The sequence below is a fragment of the Stenella coeruleoalba genome (assembly GCF_951394435.1).
Source record: "Stenella coeruleoalba genome assembly, chromosome: 4".
NCBI lineage: Eukaryota > Metazoa > Chordata > Mammalia > Artiodactyla > Delphinidae > Stenella > Stenella coeruleoalba.
In genome coordinates, this window is record NC_137149.1 from 89,988,864 (window position 1) to 90,016,066 (window position 27,203).

Below are 27,203 nucleotides of genomic sequence, written 5' to 3' on the forward strand. Positions count from 1 at the left end.
ATGCGGTGTTGAGTCCATTTCGTTGAGCAAGGAGTAGCTCTTGTCTATTCCATATTTGACTTAAGGAACTTTATGTGTGCTCATTTCAATCTCTGGTTTTATGCAGCACCCCATCTCACCTTTACCCTTAAGCAAGCATAAGTTGGTTTTCTAAATTTGAGACCCTGTTCTGTTCTGTAATTCAGTTCCTGTGTAGCCAAGTTTACATTCCGTGTATTACTGATATCTTATGATGTTTCTTTTTCTGTGTGACTTACTTCAGTTAGAATCATCGTACCTGAATCCACTCATTGTGCTGCTAAGGGCCTGATGACACAGATTTCATTGCTGAGTGATATTGCTTTGTAAGTAAGTACCACATCTTCTTTATCCATTTTTCACTTTGTGCGATGTTGAACTTGTACTGTAAACGAGGTTCTTGTAAACAGAGCCGTTCCAAACTTTGGGGTGGCTGTGTCTTTTTGATTTTAATTTCCCTAAGCTATAGGACCATAAGTGGAAGTGCCCTAGGTTCTGTTGCTTTGTTTTTTAGATGTTTCAGGAAACACCATACACTTCTCCCGAGTGGTTGTTGGCAATTTACATCCCGCCCATCAGCATAACAAGGCTCCCAGTTCTCCATGGCCTGTCCTGCCTTTCTGGATTTTACACTTTTTTCAGATGGCCCTTTTGACCGGGGGGAAGTGAGACTTCATTGTAGTGCAGATTTCCTTTGCAAGCTTGCTTGGTTGGCCAAAAAGGGCGTATGCGTTTTTTCCTGAATATATTCAGGAAAAAACGCATACGCCCTTTTTGGCCAAGTGCATCATTGTGGACGTTCTGCCTCTTTTCCTATGCTTTCAATGCAATTCCAGTCTACCTCCTGAAATCGGTTTCGTGCAATTCTGCCCCGCTTTCAAGTCCTCTTGGCAGCCTTACTTCAGTCAATTTTTGGACGATAGCTGTCATTTATAACTCTGCAGGTTTGTGAATTACAGTGCCCCTGAGCTCCTTTCTTCAACTCGCTTTCTTTTGAGATGGCCGCAACACCGCAGGATGGCTTCAGGCCCTAATCTGGTTCCGGTACGGCACGCTGAGCCTTTGGTTATTTCCTCTTCCTGGTGGGAAATGAGAGTTAAATTTGCCCGTCCAGACACCTCCAGCTAGCCTCTCATTGGTTCTCGCTATTCCTGTTCATCTTCCGCAGAAATTGCAAACTGCGCCAAACAAGAGGTTAAAGGCGCTGACTCTCCAAGTGGGGAGAGTGTTAGTAAAGCGTCTGGAATGTTGCATCCGAGTACCAGGGGAGGAAAACTGAGACATATTTGAACACGTCTCCCGTTCACATGGTTGATCATACTTGGGTTCCACATGCATGTTTTAGCTGAAGGAAGAATACCTTAAACTTGGAGAGTTGAGACCCGTGTAATGGGTACCATGCAATATGATTTCAAAGGGTCTTCATTTGCTCACCGAACCTCTCCAATCCTATCACTGCTGCGTTTATGCCCCTGTACACATGCTTGATTCTCTTTCGGAGACATAGCAATCCATAGGTTTTAAGATACTTACTAGTCAGGTACATTCTTAGGCGTTTAATATGCGGTGTTGAGTCCATTTCGTTGAGCAAGGAGTAGCTCTTGTCTATTCCATATTTGGCTTAAGGAACTTTATCTGTGCTCATTTCAATCTCTGGTTTTATGCAGCACCCCAACTCACCTTTCCCCTTAAGCAAGCATAAGTTGGTTTTCTAAATTTGAGACCCTGTTCTGTTCTGTAATTCAGTTCCTGTGTAGCCAAGTTTACGTTCCGTGTATTACTGATATCTTATGATGTTTCTTTTTCTGTGTGACTTATTTCAGTTAGAATCATCGTACCTGAATCCACTCATTATGCTGCTACGGGCCTGTTGACATAGATTTCACTGCTGAGTGATACTGCATTGTACGTAAGTACCAGAAGTTCTTTATCCATTTTTCACTTTCTGCGATGTTGAACTTGTACTGTAAACGAGGTTCTTGTAAACAGAGCCGTTCCAAACTTTGGGGTGGCTGTGTCTTTTTGATTTTAATTTCCCTAAGCTATAGGACCATAAGTGGAAGTGCTCTAGGTTCTGTTGCTCTGTTTTTTAGATGTTTGAGGAAACACCGTACACTTCTCCCAAGTGTCGGTTGGCAATTTACATCCCGCCCATCAGCATAACAAGGCTCCCAGTTCTCCATGGCCTGTCCTGCCTTTCTGGATTTTACACTTTTTTCAGATGGCCCTTTTGACTGGGGGGAAGTGAGACTTCATTGTAGTGCAGATTTCCTTTGCAAGCTTGCTTGGTTGGCCAAAAAGGGCGTATGCGTTTTTTCCTGAATATATTCAGGAAAAAACGCATACGCCCTTTTTGGCCAAGTGCATCATTGTGGACGTTCTGCCTCTTTTCCTATGCTTTCAATGCAATTCCAGTCTACCTCCTGAAATCGGTTTCCTGCAATTCTGCCCCGCTTTCAAGTCCTCTTGGCAGCCTTACTTCAGTCTATTTTTGGACGATAGCTGTCATTTATAACTCTGCAGGTTTGTGAATTACAGTGCCCCTGACCTCCTTTCTTCAACTCGCTTTCTTGTGAGCTGGCCGCAACACCGCAGGATGGCTTCAGGCCCTAATCTGGTTCCGGCACGGCACGCTGAGCCTTTGGTTATTTCCTCTTCCTGTTGGGAAATGAGAGTTAAATTTGCCCGTCCAGACACCTCCAGCTAGTCTCTCATTGGTTCTCGCTATTCCTGTTCATCTTCCGCAGAAATTGCAAACTGGGCCAAACAGGAGGTTAAAGGCGCTGACTCTCCAAGTCGGGAGAGTGTTAGTAAAGCGTCTGGAATGTTGCACCCGAGTACCAGGGTACGAAAACTGAGACATATTTGAACACGTCTCCCGATCACATGGTTGATCATACTCTAGGTTCCACATGCATGTTTTAGCTGAAGGAAGAATACCTTAAACCTGGAGAGTTGAGACCCGTGTAATGGGTACCATGCAATATGACTTCAAAGGGTCTTCATTTGCTCACCGAACCTCTCCAATCCTATCACTGCTGCGTTTATGCCCCTGTACACATGCTTGATTCTCTTTCGGAGACATAGCAATCCATAGGTTTTAAGATACTTACTAGTCAGGTACATTCTTAGGCGTTTAATATGGGGTGTTGAGTCCATTTCGTTGAGCAAGGAGTAGCTCTTGTCTATTCCATATTTGACTTAAGGAACTTTATCTGTGCTCATTTCAATCTCTGGTTTTATGCAGCACCACAACTCACCTTTCCCCTTAAGCAAGCATAAGTTGGTTTTCTAAATTTGAGACCCTGTTCTGTTCTGTAATTCAGTTCCTGTGTAGCCAAGTTTACATTCCGTGTATTACTGATATCTTATGATGTTTCTTTTTCTCTGTGACTTATTTCAGTTGGAATCATCATACCTGAATCCACTCATTGTGCTGCTAAGGGCCTGATGACACAGATTTCATTGCTGAGTGATATTGCTTTGTAAGTAAATACCACAACTTCTTTATCCATTTTTCACTTTCTGCGATGTTGAACTTGTACTGTAAACGAGGTTCTTGTAAACAGAGCCGTTCCAAACTTTGGGGTGGCTGTGTCTTTTTGATTTTAATTTCCCTAAGCTATAGGACCATAAGTGGAAGTGCCCTAGGTTCTGTTGCTTTGTTTTTTAGATGTTTCAGGAAACACCATACACTTCTCCCAAGTGTCTGTTGGCAATTTACATCCCGCCCATCAGCATAACAAGGCTCCCAGTTCTCCATGGCCTGTCCTGCCTTTCTGGATTTTACACTTTTTTCAGATGGCCCTTTTGACCGGGGGGAAGTGAGACTTCATTGTAGTGCAGATTTCCTTTGCAAGCTTGCTTGGTTGGCCAAAAAGAGCGTATGCGTTTTTTCCTGAATATATTCAGGAAAAAACGCATACGCCCTTTTTGGCCAAGTGCATCATTGTGGACGTTCTGCCTCTTTTCCTATGCTTTCAATGCAATTCCAGTCTACCTCCTGAAATCGGTTTCCTGCAATTCTGCCCCGCTTTCAAGTCCTCTTGGCAGCCTTACTTCAGTCTATTTTTGGACGATAGCTGTCATTTATAACTCTGCAGGTTTGTGAATTACAGTGCCCCTGAGCTCCTTTCTTCAACTTGCTTTCTTGTGACCTTGCCGCAACACCACAGGATGGCTCTATGCCCTAATCTGGTTCCGGCAGGGCACGCTGAGCCTTTGGTTAATTCCTCTTCATGGTGGAAAATGAGAGTTAAATTTGCCCGTCCAGACACCTCCAGCTAGCCTCTCATTGGTTCTCGCTATTCCTGTTCATCTTCCGCAGAAATTGCAAACTGGGCCAAACGGGAGGTTAAAGGGACTGACTCTCCAAGTCGGGCGAGTGTTAGTAAAGCGTCTGGAATGTTGCACCCGAGTACCAGGGTACGAAAACTGAGACATATTTGAACACGTCTCCCGATCACATGGTTGATCATACTCTAGGTTCCACATGCATGTTTTAGCTGAAGGAAGAATACCTTAAACCTGGAGAGTTGAGACCCGTGGAATGGGTACCATGCAATATGACTTCAAAGGGTCTTCATTTGCTCACCGAACCTCTCCAATCCTATCACTGCTGCGTTTATGCCCCTGTACACACGCTTGATTCTCTTTTGGAGACATAGCAATCCATAGGTTTTAAGATACTTACTAGCCAGGTACATTCTTAGGCGTTTAATATGGGGTTTTGAGTCCATTTCGTTGAGCAAGGAGTAGCTCTTGTCTATTCCATATTTGGCTTAAGGAACTTTATCTGTGCTCATTTCAATCTCTGGTTTTATGCAGCACCCCAACTCACCTTTACCCTTAAGCAAGAATAAGTTGGTTTTCTAAATTTGAGACCCTTTTCTCTTCTGTAATTCAGTTCCTGTGTAGCCAAGTTTACATTCCGTGTATTACTGATATCTTATGATGTTTCTTTTTCTGTGTGACTTATTTCAGTTAGAATTATCATACCTGAATCCACTCATTGTGCTGCTAAGGGCCTGATGACATAGATTTCATTGCTGAGTGATATTGCTTTGTAAGTAAATACCACAACTTCTTTATCCATTTTTCACTTTCTGCGATGTTGAACTTGTACTGGAAACGAGGTTCTTGTAAACAGAGGCGTCCCAAACTTTGGGGTGGCTGTGTCTTTTTGATTTTGATTTCCCTAAGCTATAGGACCATAAGTGGCAGTGCCCTAGGCTCTGTTGCTTTGTTTTTTAGATGTTTCAGGAAACACCATACACTCTTCCCGAGTGTCTGTTGGCAATTTACATCCCACCCATCAGCATAACAAGGCTCCCAGTTCTCCATGGCCTGTTGCCTTTCTGGATTTTACACTTTTTTCAGATGGCCCTTTTGACCGGGGGGAAGTGAGACTTCATTGTAGTGCAGATTTCCTTTGCAAGCTTGCTTGGTTGGCCAAAAAGAGCGTATGCGTTTTTTCCTGAATATATTCAGGAAAAAACGCATACGCCCTTTTTGGCCAAGTGCATCATTGTGGACGTTCTGCCTCTTTTCCTATGCTTTCAATGCAATTCCAGTCTACCTCCTGAAATCGGTTTCCTGCAATTCTGCCCCGCTTTCAAGTCCTCTTGGCAGCCTTACTTCAGTCTATTTTTGGACGATAGCTGTCATTTATAACTCTGCAGGTTTGTGAATTACAGTGCCCCTGAGCTCCTTTCTTCAACTCGCTTCCTTGTGACCTGGCCGCAACACCGCATGATGGCTTCAGGCCGTAATCTGTTTCCGGCCCGGCATGCTGAGCCTTTGGTTATTTCCTCTTCCTGGTGGGAAATGAGAGTTAAATTTGCCCGTCCAGACACCTCCAGCTAGCCTCTCATTGGTTCTCGCTATTCCTGTTCATCTTCCGCAGAAATTGCAAACTGGGCCAAACAGGAGGTTAAAGGGACTGACTCTCCAAGTCGGGAGAGTGTTAGTAAAGCATCTGGAATGTTGCACCCGAGTACCAGGGGAGGAAAACTGAGACATATTTGAACACGTCTCCCATTCACATGGTTGATCATACTCTGGGTTCCACATGCATGTTTTAGCTGAAGGAAGAATACCTTAAACCTGGAGAGTTGAGACCCGTGTAATGGGTACCATGCAATATGACTTCAAAGGGTCTTCATTTGCTCACCGAACCTCTCCAATCCTATCACTGCTGCGTTTATGCCCCTGTACACACGCTTGATTCTCTTTTGGAGACATAGCAATCCATAGGTTTTAAGATACTTACTAGCCAGGTACATTCTTAGGCGTTTAATATGGGGTTTTGAGTCCATTTCGTTGAGCAAGGAGTAGCTCTTGTCTATTCCATATTTGGCTTAAGGTACTTTATCTGTGCTCATTTCAATCTCTGGTTTTATGCAGCACCCCAACTCACCTTTCCCCTTAAGCAAGCATAAGTTGGTTTTCTAAATTTGAGACCCTGTTCTGTTTTGGAATGCAGTTCCTGTGTAGCCAAGTTTACATTCCTTGTATTAGTGATATCTTATGATGTTTCTTTTTCTGTGTGACTTATTTCAGTTAGAATCATCGTACCTGAATCCACTCATTATGCTGCTACAGGCCTGATGACATAGATTTCATTGCTGAGTGATACTGCATTGTACGTAAGTACCACAAGTTCTTTATCCATTTTTAACTTTCTGTGATATAGAACTTGTACGGTAAACGAGGTTCTTGTAAACGGAGGCGTCCCAAACTTTGGGGTGGCTGTGTCATTTTGATTTTAATTTCCCTAAGCTATAGGACCATAAGTGGAGGTGCCCTAGGCTCTGTTGCTTTGTTTTTCAGATGTTTCAGGAAACACCATACACTTCTCCCGAGTGTCTGTTGGCAATTTACATCCCGCCCATCAGCATAACAAGGCTCCCAGTTCTCCATGGCCTGTCCTGCCTTTCTGGATTTTACACTTTTTTCAGATGGCCCTTTTGACCGGGGGGAAGTGAGACTTCATTGTAGTGCAGATTTCCTTTGCAAGCTTGCTTGGTTGGCCAAAAAGGGCGTATGCGTTTTTTCCTGAATATATTCAGGAAAAAACGCATACGCCCTTTTTGGCCAAGTGCATCATTGTGGACGTTCTGCCTCTTTTCCTATGCTTTCAATGCAATTCCAGTCTACCTCCTGAAATCGGTTTCCTGCAATTCTGCCCCGCTTTCAAGTCCTCTTGGCAGCCTTACTTCAGTCTATTTTTGGACGATAGCTGTCATTTATAACTCTGCAGGTTTGTGAATTACAGTGCCCCTGAGCTCCTTTCTTCAACTCGCTTTCTTGTGATCTGGCCGCAACACCACAGGATGGCTTCAGGCCCTAATCTGGTTCCGGCCCGGCATGCTGAGCCTTTGGTTAATTCCTCTTCCTGGTGGGAAATGAGAGTTAAATTTGCCCGTCCAGACACCTCCAGCTAGCCTCTCATTGGTTCTCGGTATTCCTGTTCATCTTCCGCAGAAATTGCAAACTGGGCCAAACAGGAGGTTAAAGGGACTGACTCTCCAAGTGGGGAGAGTGTTAGTAAAGCGTCTGGAATGTTGCACCCGAGTACCAGGGGAGGAAAACTGAGACATATTTGAACACGTCTCCCGATCACATGGTTGATCATACTCTAGGTTCCACATGCATGTTTTAGCTGAAGGAAGAATACCTAAAACCTGGGTAGTTGAAACCCGTGGAATGGGTACCATGCAATATGACTTCAAAGGGTCTTCATTTGCTCACCGCATCTCTCCAATCCTATCACTGCTGCGTTTATGCCCCTGTACACATGCTTGATTGTCTTTCGGAGACATAGCAATCCATAGGTTTTAAGATACTTACTAGTCAGGTACATTCTTAGGCGTTTAATATGGGGTGTTGAGTCCATTTCGTTGAGCAAGGAGTAGCTCTTGTCTATTCCATATTTGGCTTAAGGAACTTTATCTGTGCTCATTTCAATCTCTGGTTTTATGCAGCACCCCAACTCACCTTTCCCCTTAAGCAAGAATAAGTTGGTTTTCTAAATTTGAGACCCTGTTCTGTTCTGTAATTCAGTTCCTGTGTAGCCAAGTTTCCATTCCGTGTATTACTGATATCTTATGATGTTTCTTTTTCTGTGTGACTTATTTCATTTAGAATCATCATACCTGAATCCACTCATTGTGCTGCTAAGGGCCTGATGACACAGATTTCATTGCTGAGTGATATTGCTTTGTAAGTAAATACCACAACTTCTTTATCCATTTTTCACTTTCTGCGATGTTGAACTTGTACTGTAAACGAGGTTCTTGTAAACAGAGCCGTTCCAAACTTTGGGGTGGCTGTGTCTTTTTGATTTTAATTTCCCTAAGCTATAGGACCATAAGTGGAAGTGCCCTAGGTTCTGTTGCTTTGTTTTATAGATGTTTCAGGAAACACCATACACTTCTCCTGAGTGGTTGTTGGCAATTTACATCCCGCCCATCACCATAACAAGGCTCCCAGTTCTCCATGGCCTGTCCTGCCTTTCTGGATTTTACACTTTTTTCAGATGGCCCTTTTGACCGGGGGGAAGTGAGACTTCATTGTAGTGTAGATTTCATTTGCAAGCTTGCTTGGTTGGCCAAAAAGGGCGTATGCGTTTTTTCCTGAATATATTCAGGAAAAAACGCATACGCCCTTTTTGGCCAAGTGCATCATTGTGGACGTTCTGCCTCTTTTCCTATGCTTTCAATGCAATTCCAGTCTACCTCCTGAAATCGGTTTCCTGCAATTCTGCCCCGCTTTCAAGTCCTCTTGGCAGCCTTACTTCAGTCTATTTTTGGACGATAGCTGTCATTTATAACTCTGCAGGTTTGTGAATTACAGTGCCCCTGAGCTCCTTTCTTCAACGCGCTTTCTTTTGAGCTGGCCGCAACACCGCAGGATGGCTTCAGGCCCTAATCTGGTTCCGGCACGGCACGCTGGGCCTTTGGTTAGTTCCTCTTCCTGGTGGGAAATGAGAGTTAAATTTGCCCGTCCAGACACCTCCAGCTAGCCTCTCATTGGTTCTCGCTATAACTTTTCATTTTCCGCAGAAATTGCAAACTGGGCCAAACAGGAGGTTAAAGGGACTGACTCTCCAAGTGGGGAGAGTGTTAGTAAAGCGTCTGGAATGTTGCACCCGAGTACCAGGGGAGGAAAACTGAGACATATTTGAACACGTCTCCCGATGACATGGTTGATCATACTCTGGGTTCCTCATGCATGTTTTAGCTGAAGGAAGAATACCTAAAACCTGGGTAGTTGAAACCCGTGGAATGGGTACCATGCAGTATGACTTCAAAGTGTCTTCATTTGCTCACCGAACCTCTCCAATCCTATCACTGCTGCGTTTATGCCCCTGTACACATGTTTGATTCTCTTTCGGAGACATAGCAATCTATAGGTTTTAAGATACTTACTAGTCAGGTACATTCTTAGGCGTTTAATATGCGGTGTTGAGTCCATTTCGTTGAGCAAGGAGTAGCTCTTGTCTATTCCATATTTGGTTTAAGGAACTTTATCTGTGCTCATTTCAATCTCTGGTTTTATGCAGCACCCCAACTCACCTTTCCCCTTAAGCAAGCATAAGTTGGTTTTCTAAATTTGAGACCCTGTTCTGTTCTGTAATTCAGTTCCTGTGTAGCCAAGTTTCCATTCCGTGTATTACTGATATCTTATGATGTTTCTTTTTCTGTGTGACTTATTTCAGTTAGAATCATCATACCTGAATCCACTCATTGTGCTGCTAAGGGCCTGATGACACAGATTTCATTGCTGAGTGATATTGCTTTGTAAGTAAATACCACAACTTTTTTATCCATTTTTCACTTTCTGCGATGTTGAACTTGTACTGTAATCGAGGTTCTTGTAAACAGAGCCATTCCAAACTTTGGGGTGGCTGTGTCTTTTTGATTTTAAATTCCCTAAGCTATAGGACCATAAGTGGAAGTGCCCTAGGCTCTGTTGCTTTGTTTTTTAGATGTTTCAGGAAACACCATACACTTCTCCCGAGTGGTTGTTGGCAATTTACATCCCGCCCTTCAGCATAACAAGGCTCCCAGTTCTCCATGGCCTGTCCTGCCTTTCTGGATTTTACACTTTTTTCAGATGGCCCTTTTGACCGGGGGGGAAGTGAGACTTCATTGTAGTGCAGATTTCCTTTGCAAGCTTGCTTGGTTGGCCAAAAAGGGCGTATGCGTTTTTTCCTGAATATATTCAGGAAAAAACGCATACGCCCTTTTTGGCCAAGTGCATCATTGTGGACGTTCTGCCTCTTTTCCTATGCTTTCAATGCAATTCCAGTCTACCTCCTGAAATCGGTTTCCTGCAATTCTCCCCGCTTTCATGTCCTCTTGGCAGCCTTACTTCAGTATATTTTTGGACGATAGCTGTCATTTATAACTCTGCAGGTTTGTGAATTACAGTGCCCCTGAGCTCCTTTCTTCAACTCGCTTTCTTTTGAGCTGGCAGCAACACCGCAGGATGTCTTCAGGCCCTAATCTGGTTCCGGCACGGCACACTGAGCCTTTGGTTATTTCCACTTCCTGGTGGGAAATGAGAGTTAAATTTGCCCGTCCAGACACCTCCAGCTAGCCTCTCATTGGTTCTCGCTATTCCTGTTCATCTTCCGCAGAAATTGCAAACTGGGCCAAACAGGAGGTTAAAGGGACTGACTCTCCAAGTCGGGAGAGTGTTAGTAAAGCATCTGGAATGTTGCACCCGAGTACCAGGGGAGGAAAACTGAGACATATTTGAACACGTCTCCCGATCACATGGTTGATCATACTCTAGGTTCCACATGCATGTTTTAGCTGAAGGAAGAATACCTTAAACCTGGGTAGTTGAAACCCGTGGAATGGGTACCATGCAATATGACTTCAAAGGGTCTTCATTTGCTCACCGAACCTCTCCAATCCTATCACTGCTGCGTTTATGCCCCTGTACACACGCTTGATTCTCTTTTGGAGACATAGCAATCCATAGGTTTTAAGATACTTACTAGTCAGGTACATTCTTAGGCGTTTAATATGGGGTGTTGAGTCCATTTCGTTGAGCAAGGAGTAGCTCTTGTCTATTCCATATTTGGCTTAAGGAACTTTATCTGTGCTCATTTCAATCTCTGGTTTTATGCAGCAGCTCAACTCACCTTTCCCCTTAAGCAAGCATAAGTTGGTTTTCTAAATTTGAGACCCTGTTCTGTTTTGGAATGCAGTTCCTGTGTAGCCAAGTTTACATTCCGTGTATTACTGATATCTTATGATGTTTCTTTTTCTGTGTGACTTATTTCAGTTAGAATCATCGTACCTGAATCCACTCATTATGCTGCTACGGGCCTGATGACATAGATTTCACTGCTGAGTGATACTGCATTGTACGTAAGTACCACAAGTTCTTTATCCATTTTTCACTTTCTGTGATATTGAACTTGTACGGTAAACGAGGTTCTTGTAAACGGAGGCGTCCCAAACTTTGGGGTGGCTGTGTCTTTTTGATTTTAATTTCCCTAAGCTATAGGACCATAAGTGGAAGTGCCCTAGGCTCTGGTGCTTTGTTTTTTAGATGTTTCAGGAAACACCATACACTTCTCCCGAGTGGTTCTTGGCAATTTACATCCCGCCCATCAGCATAACAAGGCTCCCAGTTCTCCATGGCCTGTCTTGCCTTTCTGGATTTTACACTTTTTTCAGATGGCCCTTTTGACCGGGGGGAAGTGAGACTTCACTGTAGTGCAGATTTCCTTTGCAAGCTTGCTTGGTTGGCCAAAAAGGGCGTATGCGTTTTTTCCTGAATATATTCAGGAATATATTCAGGAAAAAACGCATACGCCCTTTTTGGCCAAGTGCATCATTGTGGACGTTCTGCCTCTTTTCCTATGCTTTCAATGCAATTCCAGTCTACCTCCTGAAATCGGTTTCCTGCAATTCTGCCCCGCTTTCAAGTCCTCTTGGCAGCCTTACTTCAGTCTATTTTTGGACGATAGCTGTCATTTATAACTCTGCAGGTTTGTGAATTACAGTGCCCCTGAGCTCCTTTCCTCAACTCGCTTTCTTGTGACCTGGCCGCAACACCGCAGGATGGCTTCAGGCCCTAATCTGGTTCCGGCACGGCACGCTGAGCCTTTGGTTATTTCCTCTTCCTGTTGGGAAATGAGAGTTAAATTTGCCCGTCCAGACACCTCCAGCTAGTCTCTCATTGGTTCTCGCTATTCCTGTTCATCTTGCGCAGAAATTGCAAACTGGGCCAAACAGGAGGTTAAAGGCGCTGACTCTCCAAGTGGGGAGAGTGTTAGTAAAGCGTCTGGAATGTTGCACCCGAGTACCAGGGGAGGAAAACTGAGACATATTTGAACACGACTCCCGTTCACATGGTTGATCATACTTGGGTTCCACATGCATGTTTTAGCTGAAGGAAGAATACCTTAAACCTGGAGAGTTAAGACCCGTGTAATGGGTACCATGCAATATGACTTCAAAGGGTCTTCATTTGCTCACCGAACCTCTCCAATCCTATCACTGCTGCGTTTATGCCCCTGTACACATGCTTGATTCTCTTTCGGAGACATAGCAATCCATAGGTTTTATGATACTTACTAGTCAGGTACATTCTTAGGCGTTTAATATGGGGTGTTGAGTCCATTTCGTTGAGCAAGGAGTAGCTCTTGTCTATTCCATATTTGACTTAAGGAACTTTATCTGTGCTCATTTCAATCTCTGGTTTTATGCAGCACCCCAACTCATCTTTACCCTTAAGCAAGCATAAGTTGGTTTTCTAAATTTGAGACCCTGTTCTGTTCTGTAATTCAGTTCCTGTGTAGCCAAGTTTACATTCCGTGTATTACTGATATCTTATGATGTTTCTTTTTCTGTGTGACTTACTTCAGTTAGAATCAATATACCTGAATCCACTCATTGTGCTGCTAAGGGCCTGATGACACAGATTTCATTGCTGAGTGATATTGCTTTGTAAGTAAATACCACAACTTCTTTATCCATTTTTCACTTTCTGCGATGTTGAACTTGTACTGTAAACGAGGTTCTTGTAAACAGAGCCGTTCCAAACTTTGGGGTGGCTGTGTCTTTTTGATTTTAATTTCCCTAAGCTATAGGACCATAAGTGGAAGTGCCCTAGGTCCTGTTGGTTTGTTTTTTAGATGTTTCAGGAAACACCATACACTTCTCCCGAGTGGTTGTTGGCAATTTACATCCCGCCCATCAGCATAACAAGGCTCCCAGTTCTCCATGGCCTGTCCTGCCTTTCTGGATTTTACACTTTTTTCAGATGGCCCTTTTGACCGGGGGGAAGTGAGACTTCATTGTAGTGCAGATTTCCTTTGCAAGCTTGCTTGGTTGGCCAAAAAGGGCGTATGCGTTTTTTCCTGAATATATTCAGGAAAAAACGCATACGCCCTTTTTGGCCAAGTGCATCATTGTGGACGTTCTGCCTCTTTTCCTATGCTTTCAATGCAATTCCAGTCTACCTCCTGAAATCGGTTTCCTGTAATTCTGCCCCGCTTTCAAGTCCTCTTGGCAGCCTTACTTCAGTCTATTTTTGGACGATAGCTGTCATTTATAACTCTGCAGGTTTGTGAATTACAGTGCCCCTGAGCTCCTTTCTTCAACTCGCTTTCTTTTGAGCTGGCCGCAACACCGCAGGATGGCTTCAGGCCCTAATCTGGTTCCGGTACGGCACGCTGAGCCTTTGGTTATTTCCTCTTCCTGGTGGGAAATGAGAGTTAAATTTGCCCGTCCAGACACCTCCAGATAGCCTCTCATTGGTTCTCACTATTCCTGTTCATCTTCCGCAGAAATTGCAAACTGGGCCAAACAGGAGGTTAAAGGCGGTGACTCTCCAAGTGGGGAGAGTGTTAGTAAAGCGTCTGTAATGTTGCACCCGAGTACCAGGGGAGGAAAACTGAGACATATTTGAACACGTCTCCCGTTCACATGGTTGATCATACTTGGGTTCCACATGCATGTTTTAGCTGAAGGAAGAATACCTTAAACCTGGAGAGTTGAGACCCGTGTAATGGGTACCATGCAATATGACTTCAAAGGGTCTTCATTTGCTCACCGAACCTCTCCAATCCTATCACTGCTGCGTTTATGCCTCTGCATACATGCTTGATTCTCTTTTGGAGACATAGCAATCCATAGGTTTTACGATACTTACTAGTCAGGTACATTCTTAGGCGTTTAATATGCGGTGTTGAGTCCATTTCATTGAGCAAGGAGTAGCTCTTGTCTATTCCATATTTGACTTAAGGAACTTTATCTGTGCTCATTTCAATCTCTGGTTTTATGCAGCACCCCAACTCACCTTTACCCTTAAGCAAGCATAAGTTGGTTTTCTAAATTTGAGACCCTGTTCTGTTCTGCAATTCAGTTCCTGTGTAGCCAAGTTTACATTCCATGTATTACTGATATCTTATGATGTTTCTTTTTCTGTGTGACTTATTTCAGTTAGAATCATCATACCTGAATCCACTCATTGTTCTGCTAAGGGCCTGATGACATAGATTTCATTGCTGAGTGATATTGCTTTGTAAGTAAATACCACAACTTCTTTATCCATTTTTCACTTTCTGCGATGTTGAACTTGTACTGTAAATGAGGTTCTTGTAAACAGAGGCGTCCCAAACTTTGGGGTGGCTGTGTCTTTTCGATTTTAATTTCCCTAAGCTATAGGACCATAAGTGGCAGTGCCCTAGGCTCTGTTGCTTTGTTTTTTAGATGTTTCAGGAAACACCATACACTTCTCCCGAGTGTCTGTTGGCAATTTACATCCCGCCCATCAGCATAACAAGGCTCCCAGTTCTCCATGGCCTGTCCTGCCTTTCTGGATTTTACACTTTTTTCAGATGGCCCTTTTGACCGGGGGGAAGTGAGACTTCATTGTAGTGCAGATTTCCTTTGCAAGCTTGCTTGGTTGGCCAAAAAGGGCGTATGCGTTTTTTCCTGAATATATTCAGGAAAAAACGCATACGCCCTTTTTGGCCAAGTGCATCATTGTGGACGTTCTGCCTCTTTTGCTATGCTTTCAATGCAATTCCAGTCTACCTCCTGAAATCGGTTTCCTGCAATTCTGCCCCGCTTTCAAGTCCTCTTGGCAGCCTTACTTCAGTCTATTTTTGGACGATAGCTGTCATTTATAACTCTGCAGGTTTGTGAATTACAGTGCCCCAGAGCTCCTTTCTTCAACTCGCTTTCTTGTGACCTGGCCGCAACACCGCAGGATGGCTTCAGGCCCTAATCTGGTTCCGGCACGGCACGCTGATCCTTTGGTTATTTCCTCTTCCTGGTGGGAAATGAGAGTTAAATTTGCCCGTCCAGACACCTCCAGCTAGTCTCTCATTGGTTCTCGCTATTCCTGTTCATCTTCCGCAGAAATTGCAAACTGGGCCAACAGGAGGTTAAAGGCGGTGACTCTCCAAGTGGGGAGAGTGTTAGTAAAGCGTCTGGAATGTTGCACCCGAGTACCAGGGGAGGAAAACTGAGACATATTTGAACACATCTCCCGTTCACATGGTTGATCATACTTGGGTTCCACATGCATGTTTTAGCTGAAGGAAGAATACCTTAAACCTGGAGAGTTAAGACCCGTGTAATGGGTACCATGCAATATGACTTCAAAGGGTCTTCATTTGCTCACCGAACCTCTCCAATCCTATCACTGCTGCGTTTATGCCCCTGTACACATGCTTGATTCTCTTTCAGAGACATAGCAATCCATAGGTTTTAAGATACTTACTAGTCAGGTACATTCTTAGGCGTTTAATATGCGGTGTTGAGTCCATTTCGTTGAGCAAGGAGTAGCTCTTGTCTATTCCATATTTGACTTAAGGAACTTTATCTGTGCTCATTTCAATCTCTGGTTTTATGCAGCACCCCAACTCACCTTTACCCTTAAGCAAGCATAAGTTGGTTTTCTAAATTTGAGACCCTGTTCTGTTCTGTAATTCAGTTCCTGTGTAGCCAAGTTTACATTCCGTGTATTACTGATATCTTATGATGTTTCTTTTTCTGTGTGACTTACTTCAGTTAGAATCATCGTACCTGAATCTACTCATTATGCTGCTAAGGGCCTGATGACATAGATTTCATTGCTGAGTGATACTGCATTGTACGTAAGTACCACAAGTTCTTTATCCATTTTTCACTTTCTGCGATGTTGAACTTGTACTGTAAACGAGGTTCTTGTAAACAGAGCCGTTCCAAACTTTGGGGTGGCTGTGTCTTTTTGATTTTAATTTCCCTAAGCTATATGACCATAAGTGGAAGTGCCCTAGGTTCTGTTGTTTTGTTTTTTAGATGTTTCAGGAAACACCATACACTTCTCCCGAGTGTCTGTTGGCAATTTACATCCCGCCCATCAGCATAACAAGGCTCCCAGTTCTCCATGGCCTGTCCTGCCTTTCTGGATTTTACACTTTTTTCAGATGGCCCTTTTGACCGGGGGGAAGTGAGACTTCATTGTAGTGCAGATTTCCTTTGCAAGCTTGCTTGGTTGGCCAAAAAGGGCGTATGCGTTTTTTCCTGAATATATTCAGGAAAAAACGCATACGCCCTTTTTGGCCAAGTGCATCATTGTGGACGTTCTGCCTCTTTTCCTATGCTTTCAATGCAATTCCAGTCTACCTCCTGAAATCGGTTTCCTGCAATTCTGCCCCGCTTTCAAGTCCTCTTGGCAGCCTTACTTCAGTCTATTTTTGGACGATAGCTGTCATTTATAACTCTGCAGGTTTGTGAATTACAGTGCCCCTGAGCTCCTTTCTTCAACTCGCTTTCTTGTGACCTGGCCGCAACACCGCAGGATGGCTTCAGGCCCTAATCTGGTTCCGGCCCGGCATGCTGAGCCTTTGGTTAATTCCTCTTCCTGGTGGGAAATGAGAGTTAAATTTGCCCGTCCAGACACCTCCAGCTAGCCTCTCATTGGTTCTCGCTATTCCTGTTCATCTTCCGCAGAAATTGCAAACTGGGCCAAACAGGAGGTTAAAGGGACTGACTCTCCAAGTCGGGAGAGTGTTAGTAAAGCGTCTGGAATGTTGCACCCGAGTACCAGGGTACGAAAACTGAGACATATTTGAACACGTCTCCCGATCACATGGTTGATCATACTCTAGGTACCACATGCATGTTTTAGCTGAAGGAAGAATACCTTAAACCTGGGTAGTTGAAACCCGTGGAATGGGTACCATGCAATATGACTTCAAAGGGTCTTCATTTGCTCACCGAACCTCTCCAATCCTATCACTGCTGCGTTTATGCCCCTGTACACATGCTTGATTCTCTTTCGGAGGCATAGCAATCCATAGGTTTTAAGATACTTACTAGTCAGGTACATTCTTAGGCGTTTAATATGCGGTGTTGAGTCCATTTCGTTGAGCAAGGAGTAGCTCTTGTCTATTCCATATTTGACTTAAGGAACTTTATCTGTGCTCATTTCAATCTCTGGTTTTATGCAGCACCCCAACTCACCTTTACCCTTAAGCAAGCATAAGTTGGTTTTCTAAATTTGAGTCCCTGTTCTGTTCTGTAATTCAGTTCCTGTGTAGCCAAGTTTACATTCCGTGTATTACTGATATCTTATGATGTTTCTTTTTCTGTGTGACTTACTTCAGTTAGAATCATCATACCTGAATCCACTCATTGTGCTGCTAAGGGCCTGATGACACAGATTTCATTGCTGAGTGATATTGCTTTGTAAGTAAATACCACAACTTCTTTATCTATTTTTCACTTTCTGCGATGTTGAACTTGTACTGTAAACGAGGTTCTTGTAAACAGAGCCGTTCCAAACTTTGGGAAGCTGTGTCTTTTTGATTTTAATTTCCCTAAGCTATAGGACCATAAGTGGAAGTGCCCTGGGCTCTGTTGCTTTGTTTTTTAGATGTTTCAGGAAACACCATACACTTCTCCCAAGTGTCTGTTGGCAATTTACATCCCGCCCTTCAGCATAAAAAGGCTCCCAGTTCTCAATGGCCTGTTGCCTTTCTGGATTTTACACTTTTTTCAGATGGCCCTTTTGACCGGGGGGAAGTGAGACTTCATTGTAGTGCAGATTTCCTTTGCAAGCTTGCTTGGTTGGCCAAAAAGGGCGTATGCGTTTTTTCCTGAATATATTCAGGAAAAAACGCATATGCCCTTTTTGGCCAAGTGCATCATTGTGGACGTTCTGCCTCTTTTCCTATGCTTTCAATGCAATTCCAGTCTACCTCCTGAAATCGGTTTCCTGCAATTCTGCCCCCCTTTCAAGTCCTCTTGGCAGCCTTACTTCAGTCTATTTTTGGACGATAGCTGTCATTTATAACTCTGCAGGTTTGTGAATTACAGTGCCCCTGAGCTCCTTTCTTCAACTCGCTTTCTTGTGACCTGGCCGCAACACCGCAGGATGGCTTCAGGCCCTAATCTGGTTCCGGCCCGGCATGCTGAGCCTTTGGTTAATTCCTCTTCCTGGTGGGAAATGAGAGTTAAATTTGCCGGTCCAGACACCTCCAGCTAGCCTCTCATTGGTTCTCGCTATTCCTGTTCATCTTCCGCAGAAATTGCAAACTGGGCCAAACAGGAGGTTAAAGGGACTGACTCTCCAAGTGGGGAGAGTGTTAGTAAAGCGTCTGGAATGTTGCACCCGAGTACCAGGGGAGGAAAACTGAGACATATTTGAACACGTCTCCCGATCACATGGTTGATCATACTCTAGGTTCCACATGCATGTTTTAGCTGAAGGAAGAATACCTTAAACCTGGGTAGTTGAAACCCGTGGAATGGGTACCATGCAATATGACTTCAAAGGGTCTTCATCTGCTCACCGAACCTCTCCAATCCTATCACTGCTGCGTTTATGCCCCTGTACACATGCTTGATTCTCTTTCGGAGACATAGCAATCCATAGGTTTTAAGATACTTACTAGTCAGGTACATTCTTAGGCGTTTAATATGGGGTGTTGAGTCCATTTCGTTGAGCAAGGAGTAGCTCTTGTCTATTCCATATTTGGCTTAAGGAACTTTATCTGTGCTCATTTCAATCTCTGGTTTTATGCAGCACCCCAACTCACCTTTACCCTTAAGCAAGAATACGTTGGTTTTCTAAATTTGAGACCCTGTTCTGTTCTGTAAATCAGTTCCTGTGTAGCCAAGTTTACATTCCGTGTATTACTGATATCTTATGATGTTTCTTTTTCTGTGTGACTTATTTCAGTTAGAATCATCATACCTGAATCCACTCATTGTGCTGCTAAGGGCCTGATGACACAGATTTCATTGCTGAGTGATATTGCTTTGTAAGTAAATACCACAACTTCTTTATCCATTTTTCACTTTCTGCGATGTTGAACTTGTACTGTAAACGAGGTTCTTGTAAACAGAGCCGTTCCAAACTTTGGGGTGGCTGTGTCTTTTTGATTTTAATTTCCCTAAGCTATAGGACCATAAGTGGAAGTGCCCTAGGTTCTGTTGCTTTGTTTTTTAGATGTTTCAGGAAACACCATACACTTCTCCCGAGTGGTTGTTGGCAATTTACATCCCGCCCATCAGCATAACAAGGCTCCCAGTTCTCCATGGCCTGTCCTGCCTTTCTGGATTTTACACTTTTTTCAGATCGCCCTTTTGACCGGGGGGAAGTGAGACTTCATTGTAGTGCAGATTTCCTTTGCAAGCTTGCTTGGTTGGCCAAAAAGGGCGTATGCGTTTTTTCCTGAATATATTCAGGAAAAAACGCATACGCCCTTTTTGGCCAAGTGCATCATTGTGGACGTTCTGCCTCTTTTCCTATGCTTTCAATGCAATTCCAGTCTACCTCCTGAAATCGGTTTCCTGCAATTCTGCCCCGCTTTCAAGTCCTCTTGGCAGCCTTACTTCAGTCTATTTTCGGACGATAGCTGTCATTTATAACTCTGCAGGTTTGTGAATTACAGTGCCCCTGATCTCCTTTCTTCAACTTGCTTTCTTGTGACCTGGCCACAACACCGCAGGCTGGCTTCAGGCCCTAATCTGGTTCCGGCACGGCACGCTGAGCCTTTGGTTATTTCCTCTTCATGGTGGGAAATGAGAGTTAAATTTGCCCGTCCAGACACCTCCAGTTAGCCTCTCATTGGTTCTCGCTATTCCTGTTCATCTTCCGCAGAAATTGCAAACTGGGCCAAACAGGAGGTTAAAGGCGCTGACTCTCCAAGTGGGGAGAGTGTTAGTAAAGCGTCTGGAATGTTGCACCCGAGTACCAGGGGAGGAAAACTGAGACATATTTCAACACGTCTCCCGTTCACATGGTTGATCATACTTGGGTTCCACATGCATGTTTTAGCTGAAGGAAGAATACCTTAAACCTGGAGAGTTAAGACCCGTGTAATGGGTACCATGCAATATGACGTTAAAGGGTCTTCATTTGCTCACCGAACCTCTCCAATCCTATCACTGCTGCGTTTATGCCCCTGTACACATGCTTGATTCTCTTTTGGAGACATAGCAATCCATAGGTTTTAAGATACTTACTAGTCAGGTACATTCTTAGGCGTTTAATATGCGGTGTTGAGTCCATTTCGTTGAGCAAGGAGTAGCTCTTGTCTATTCCATATTTGACTTAAGGAACTTTATCTGTGCTCATTTCAATCTCTGGTTTTATGCAGCACCCCAACTCACCTTTACCCTTAAGCAAGCATAAGTTGGTTTTCTAAATTTGAGACCCTGTTCTGTTCTGTAATTCAGTTCCTGTGTAGCCAAGTTTACATTCCGTGTATTACTGATATCTTATGATGTTTCTTTTTCTGTGTGACTTACTTCAGTTAGAATCATCATACCTGAATCCACTCATTGTGCTGCTAAGGGCCTGATGACACAGATTTCATTGCTGAGTGATATTGCTTTGTAAGTAAATACCACAACTTCTTTATCCATTTTTCACTTTCTGCGATGTTGAACTTGTACTGTAAACGAGGTTCTTGTAAACAGAGCCGTTCCAAACTTTGGGGTGGCTGTGTCTTTTTTATTTTAATTTCCCTAAGCTATAGGACCATAAGTGGAAGTGCCCTAGGCTCTGTTGCTTTGTTTTTTAGATGTTTCAGGAAACACCATACACTTCTCCCGAGTGGTTGTTGGCAATTTACATCCCGCCCATCAGCATAACAAGGCTCCCAGTTCTCCATGTCCTGTCCTGCCTTTCTGGATTTTACACTTTTTTCAGATGGCCCTTTTGACCGGGGGGAAGTGAGACTTCATTGTAGTGCAGATTTCCTTTGCAAGCTTGCTTGGTTGGCCAAAAAGGGCGTATGTGTTTTTTCCTGAATATATTCAGGAAAAAACGCATACGCCCTTTTTGGCCAAGTGCATCATTGTGGACGTTCTGCCTCTTTTCCTATGCTTTCAATGCAATTCCAGTCTACCTCCTGAAATCGGTTTCCTGCAATTCTGCCCCGCTTTCAAGTCCTCTTGGCAGCCTTACTTCAGTCTATTTTTGGACGATAGCTGTCATTTATAACTCTGCAGGTTTGTGAATTACAGTGCCCCTGAGCTCCTTTCTTCAACTCGCTTTCTTTTGAGCTGGCCGCAACACGGCAGGATGGCTTCAGGCCCTAATCTGGTTCCGGCCCGGCATGCTGAGCCTTTGGTTAATTCCTCTTCCTGGTGGGAAATGAGAGTTAAATTTGCCCGTCCAGACACCTCCAGCTAGTCTCTCATTGGTTCTCGCTATTCCTGTTCATCTTCCGCAGAAATTGCAAACTGGGCCAAACAGGAGGTTAAAGGCGCTGACTCTCCAAGTGGGGAGAGTGTTAGTAAAGCGTCTGGAATGTTGCACCCGAGTACCAGGGGAGGAAAACTGAGACATATTTGAACACGTCTCCCGTTCACATGGTTGATCATACTTGGGTTCCACATGCATGGTTTAGCTGAAGGAAGAATACCTTAAACCTGGAGAGTTGAGACCCGTGTAATGGGTACCATGCAATATGACTTCAAAGGGTCTTCATTTGCTCACCGAACCTCTCCAATCCTATCACTGCTGCGTTTATGCCCCTGTACACATGCTTGATTCTCTTTTGGAGACATAGCAATCCATAGGTTTTACGATACTTACTAGTCAGGTACATTCTTAGGCGTTTAATATGCGGTGTTGAGTCCATTTCGTTGAGCAAGGAGTTGCTCTTTTCTATTCCATATTTGACTTAAGGAACTTTATCTGTGCTCATTTCAATCTCTGGTTTTATGCAGCACCCCAACTCACCTTTACCCTTAAGCAAGCATAAGTTGGTTTTCTAAATTTGAGACCCTTTTCTGTTCTGTAATTCAGTTCCTGTGTAGCCAAGTTTACATTCCGTGTATTACTGATATCTTATGATGTTTCTTTTTCTGTGTGACTTATTTCAGTTAGAATCATCATACCTGAATCCACTCATTGTGATGCGAAGGGCCTGATGACATAGATTTCATTGCTGAGTGATATTGCTTTGTAAGTAAATACCACAACTTCTTTATCCATTTTTCACTTTCTGTGATGTTGAACTTGTACTGTAAACGAGGTTCTTGTAAACAGAGGTGCCCCAAACTTTGGGGTGGCTGTGTCTTTTTGATTTTAATTTCCCTAAGCTATAGGACCATAAGTGGCAGTGACCTAGGCTCTGTTGCTTTGTTTTTTAGATGTTTCAGGAAACACCATACACTTCTCCCGAGTGGTTGTTGGCAATTTACATCCCGCCCATCAGCATAACAAGGCTCCCAGTTCTCCATGTCCTGTCCTGCCTTTCTGGATTTTACACTTTTTTCAGATGGCCCTTTTGACCGGGGGGAAGTGAGACTTCATTGTAGTGCAGATTTCCTTTGCAAGCTTGCTTGGTTGGCCAAAAAGGGCGTATGCGTTTTTTCCTGAATATATTCAGGAAAAAACGCATACGCCCTTTTTGGCCAAGTGCATCATTGTGGACGTTCTGCCTCTTTTCCTATGCTTTCAATGCAATTCCAGTCTACCTCCTGAAATCGGTTTCCTGCAATTCTGCCCCGCTTTCAAGTCCTCTTGGCAGCCTTACTTCAGTCTATTTTTGGACGATAGCTGTCATTTATAACTCTGCAGGTTTGTGAATTACAGTGCCCCTGAGCTCCTTTCTTCAACTCGCTTTCTTGTGACCTGGCCGCAACACCGCAGGATGGCTTCAGGCCCTAATCTGGTTCCGGCCCGGCATGCTGAGCCTTTGGTTAATTCCTCTTCCTGGTGGGAAATGAGAGTTAAATTTGCCGGTCCAGACACCTCCAGCTAGCCTCTCATTGGTTCTCGCTATTCCTGTTCATCTTCCGCAGAAATTGCAAACTGGGCCAAACAGGAGGTTAAAGGGACTGACTCTCCAAGTCGGGAGAGTGTTAGTAAAGCATCTGGAATGTTGCACCCGAGTACCAGGGGAGGAAAACTGAGACATATTTGAACACGTCTCCCATTCACATGGTTGATCATACTCTGGGTTCCACATGCATGTTTTAGCTGAAGGAAGAATACCTTAAACATGGAGAGTTGAGACCCGTGGAATGGGTACCATGCAATATGACTTCAAAGGGTCTTCATTTGCTCACCGAACCTCTCCAATCCTATCACTGCTGCATTTATTCCCCTGTACACACGCTTGATTCTCTTTTGGAGACATAGCAATCCATAGGTTTTAAGATACTTACTAGTCAGGTACATTCTTAGGGGTTTAATATGGGGTTTTGAGTCCATTTCGTTGAGCAAGGAGTAGCTCTTGTCTATTCCATATTTGGCTTAAGGAACTTTATCTGTGCTCATTTCAATCTCTGGTTTTATGCAGCACCCCAACTCACCTTTCCCCTTAAGCAAGCATAAGTTGGTTTTCTAAATTTGAGACCCTGTTCTGTTTTGGAATGCAGTTCCTGTGTAGCCAAGTTTACATTCCGTGTATTAGTGATATCTTATGATATTTCTTTTTCTGTGTGACTTATTTCAGTTAGAATCATCATACCTGAATCCACTCATTGTGCTGCTAAGGGCCTGATGACATAGATTTCATTGCTGAGTGATATTGCTTTGTAAGTAAATACCACAACTTCTTTATCCATTTTTCACTTTCTGCGATGTTGAACTTGTACTGTAAACGAGGTTCTTGTAAACAGAGCCGTTCCAAACTTTGGGGTGGCTGTGTCTTTTTGATTTTAATTTCCCTAAGCTATAGGACCATAAGTGGAAGTGCCCTAGGTTCTGTTGCTTTGTTTTTTAGATGTTTCAGGAAACACCATACACTTCTCCCAAGTGTCTGTTGGCAATTTACATCCCGCCCTTCAGCATAACAAGGCTCCCAGTTCTCAATTACCTGTTGCCTTTCTGGATTTTACACTTTTTTCAGATGGCCCTTTTGACCGGGGGGAAGTGAGACTTCATTGTAGTGCAGATTTCCTTTGCAAGCTTGCTTGGTTGGCCAAAAAGGGCGTATGCGTTTTTTCCTGAATATATTCAGGAAAAAACGCATACGCCCTTTTTGGCCAAGTGCATCATTGTGGACGTTCTGCCTCTTTTCCTATGCTTTCAATGCAATTCCAGTCTACCTCCTGAAATCGGTTTCCTGCAATTCTGCCCCGCTTTCAAGTCCTCTTGGCAGCCTTACTTCAGTCTATTTTTGGACGATAGCTGTCATTTATAACTCTGCAGGTTTGTGAATTACAGTGCCCCTGAGCTCCTTTCTTCAACTCGCTTTCTTGTGACCTGGCCGCAACACCGCAGGATGGCTTCAGGCCCTAATCTGGTTCCGGCCCGGCATGCTGAGCCTTTGGTTAATTCCTCTTCCTGGTGGGAAATGAGAGTTAAATTTGCCCGTCCAGACACCTCCAGCTAGCCTCTCATTGGTTCTCGCTATTCCTGTTCATCTTCCGCAGAAATTGCAAACTGGGCCAAACAGGAGGTTAAAGGGACTGACTCTCCAAGTGGGGAGAGTGTTAGTAAAGCGTCTGGAATGTTGCACCCGAGTACCAGGGGAGGAAAACTGAGACATATTTGAACACGTCTCCCGATCACATGGTTTATCATACTCTAGGTTCCACATGCATGTTTTAGCTGAAGGAAGAATACCTTAAACCTGGGTAGTTGAAACCCGTGGAATGGGTACCATGCAATATGACTTCAAAGGGTCTTCATCTGCTCACCGAACCTCTCCAATCCTATCACTGCTGCGTTTATGCCCCTGTACACATGCTTGATTCTCTTTCGGAGACATAGCAATCCATAGGTTTTAAGATACTTACTAGTCAGGTACATTCTTAGGCGTTTAATATGGGGTGTTGAGTCCATTTCGTTGAGCAAGGAGTAGCTCTTGTCTATTCGATATTTGGCTTAAGGAACTTTATCTGTGCTCATTTCAATCTCTGGTTTTATGCAGCACCCCAACTCACCTTTACCCTTAAGCAAGAATACGTTGGTTTTCTAAATTTGAGACCCTGTTCTGTTCTGTAATTCAGTTCCTGTGTAGCCAAGTTTATATTCCGTGTATTACTGATATCTTATGATGTTTCTTTTTCTGTGTGACTTATTTCAGTTAGAATCATCATACCTGAATCCACTCATTGTGCTGCTAAGGGCCTGATGACACAGATTTCATTGCTGAGTGATATTGCTTTGTAAGTAAATACCACAACTTCTTTATCCATTTTTCACTTTCTGCGATGTTGAACTTGTACTGTAAACGAGGTTCTTGTAAACAGAGCCGTTCCAAACTTTGGGGTGGCTGTGTCTTTTTGATTTTAATTTCCCTAAGCTATAGGACCATAAGTGGAAGTGCCCTAGGTTCTGTTGCTTTGTTTTTTAGATGTTTCAGGAAACACCATACACTTCTCCCGAGTGGTTGTTGGCAATTTACATCCCACCCATCAGCATAACAAGGCTCCCAGTTCTCCATGGCCTGTCCTGCCTTTCTGGATTTTACACTTTTTTCAGATGGCTCTTTTGACCGGGGGGAAGTGAGACTTCATTGTAGTGCAGATTTCCTTTGCAAGCTTGCTTGGTTGGCCAAAAAGGGCGTATGCGTTTTTTCCTGAATATATTCAGGAAAAAACGCATACGCCCTTTTTGGCCAAGTGCATCATTGTGGACGTTCTGCCTCTTTTCCTATGCTTTCAATGCAATTCCAGTCTACCTCCTGAAATCGGTTTCCTGCAATTCTGCCCCGCTTTCAAGTCCTCTTGGCAGCCTTACTTCAGTCTATTTTTGGACGATAGCTGTCATTTATAACTCTGCAGGTTTGTGAATTACAGTGCCCCTGAGCTCCTTTCTTCAACTTGCTTTCTTGTGACCTGGCCGCAACAACGCAGGCTGGCTTCAGGCCCTAATCTGGTTCCGGCACGGCACGCTGAGCCTTTGGTTATTTCCTCTTCATGGTGGGAAATGAGAGTTAAATTTGCCCGTCCAGACACCTCCAGCTTGCCTCTCATTGGTTCTCGCTATTCCTGTTCATCTTCCGCAGAAATTGCAAACTGGGCCAAACAGGATGTTAAAGGCGCTGACTCTCCAAGTGGGGAGAGTGTTAGTAAAGCGTCTGGAATGTTGCACCCGAGTACCAGGGGAGGAAAACTGAGACATATTTCAACACGTCTCCCGTTCACATGGTTGATCATACTTGGGTTCCACATGTATGTTTTAGCTGAAGGAAGAATACCTTAAACCTGGAGAGTTAAGACCCGTGTAATGGGTACCATGCAATATGACTTTAAAGGGTCTTCATTTGCTCACCGAACCTCTCCAATCCTATCACTGCTGCGTTTATGCACCTGTACACATGCTTGATTCTCTTTTGGAGACATAGCAATCCATAGGTTTTAAGATACTTACTAGTCAGGTACATTCTTAGGCGTTTAATATGCGGTGTTGAGTCCATTTCGTTGAGCAAGGAGTAGCTCTTGTCTATTCCATATTTGACTTAAGGAACTTTATCTGTGCTCATTTCAATCTCTGGTTTTATGCAGCACCCCAACTCACCTTTACCCTTAAGCAAGCATAAGTTGGTTTTCTAAATTTGAGACCCTGTTCTGTTCTGTAATTCAGTTCCTGTGTAGCCAAGTTTACATTCCGTGTATTACTGATATCTTATGATGTTTCTTTTTCTGTGTGACTTACTTCAGTTACAATCATCATACCTGAATCCACTCATTGTGCTGCTAAGGGCCTGATGACACAGATTTCATTGCTGAGTGATATTGCTTTGT

The 27,203-nt window shown here is 43.8% G+C and overlaps 1 long non-coding RNA gene across 50 annotated transcripts in view; it reads left to right on the plus strand.

The window, feature by feature from the left end:
- The window catches only part of LOC307185334, a 3,778,167-nt gene that overhangs the window by 3,456,784 nt on the left and 294,180 nt on the right, over nucleotides 1–27,203 (plus strand). For 47 of the 50 annotated variants that reach the window (XR_013827964.1, XR_013827965.1, XR_013827990.1 and 44 more), the window contains one exon: nucleotides 8,164–8,245. This is a non-coding gene — a long non-coding RNA (uncharacterized lncRNA). The remainder of the gene's footprint in view (nucleotides 1–8,163; nucleotides 8,246–27,203) is intronic. The other 3 variants (XR_013827983.1, XR_013827984.1, XR_013827989.1) reach the window with 1 other exon arrangement.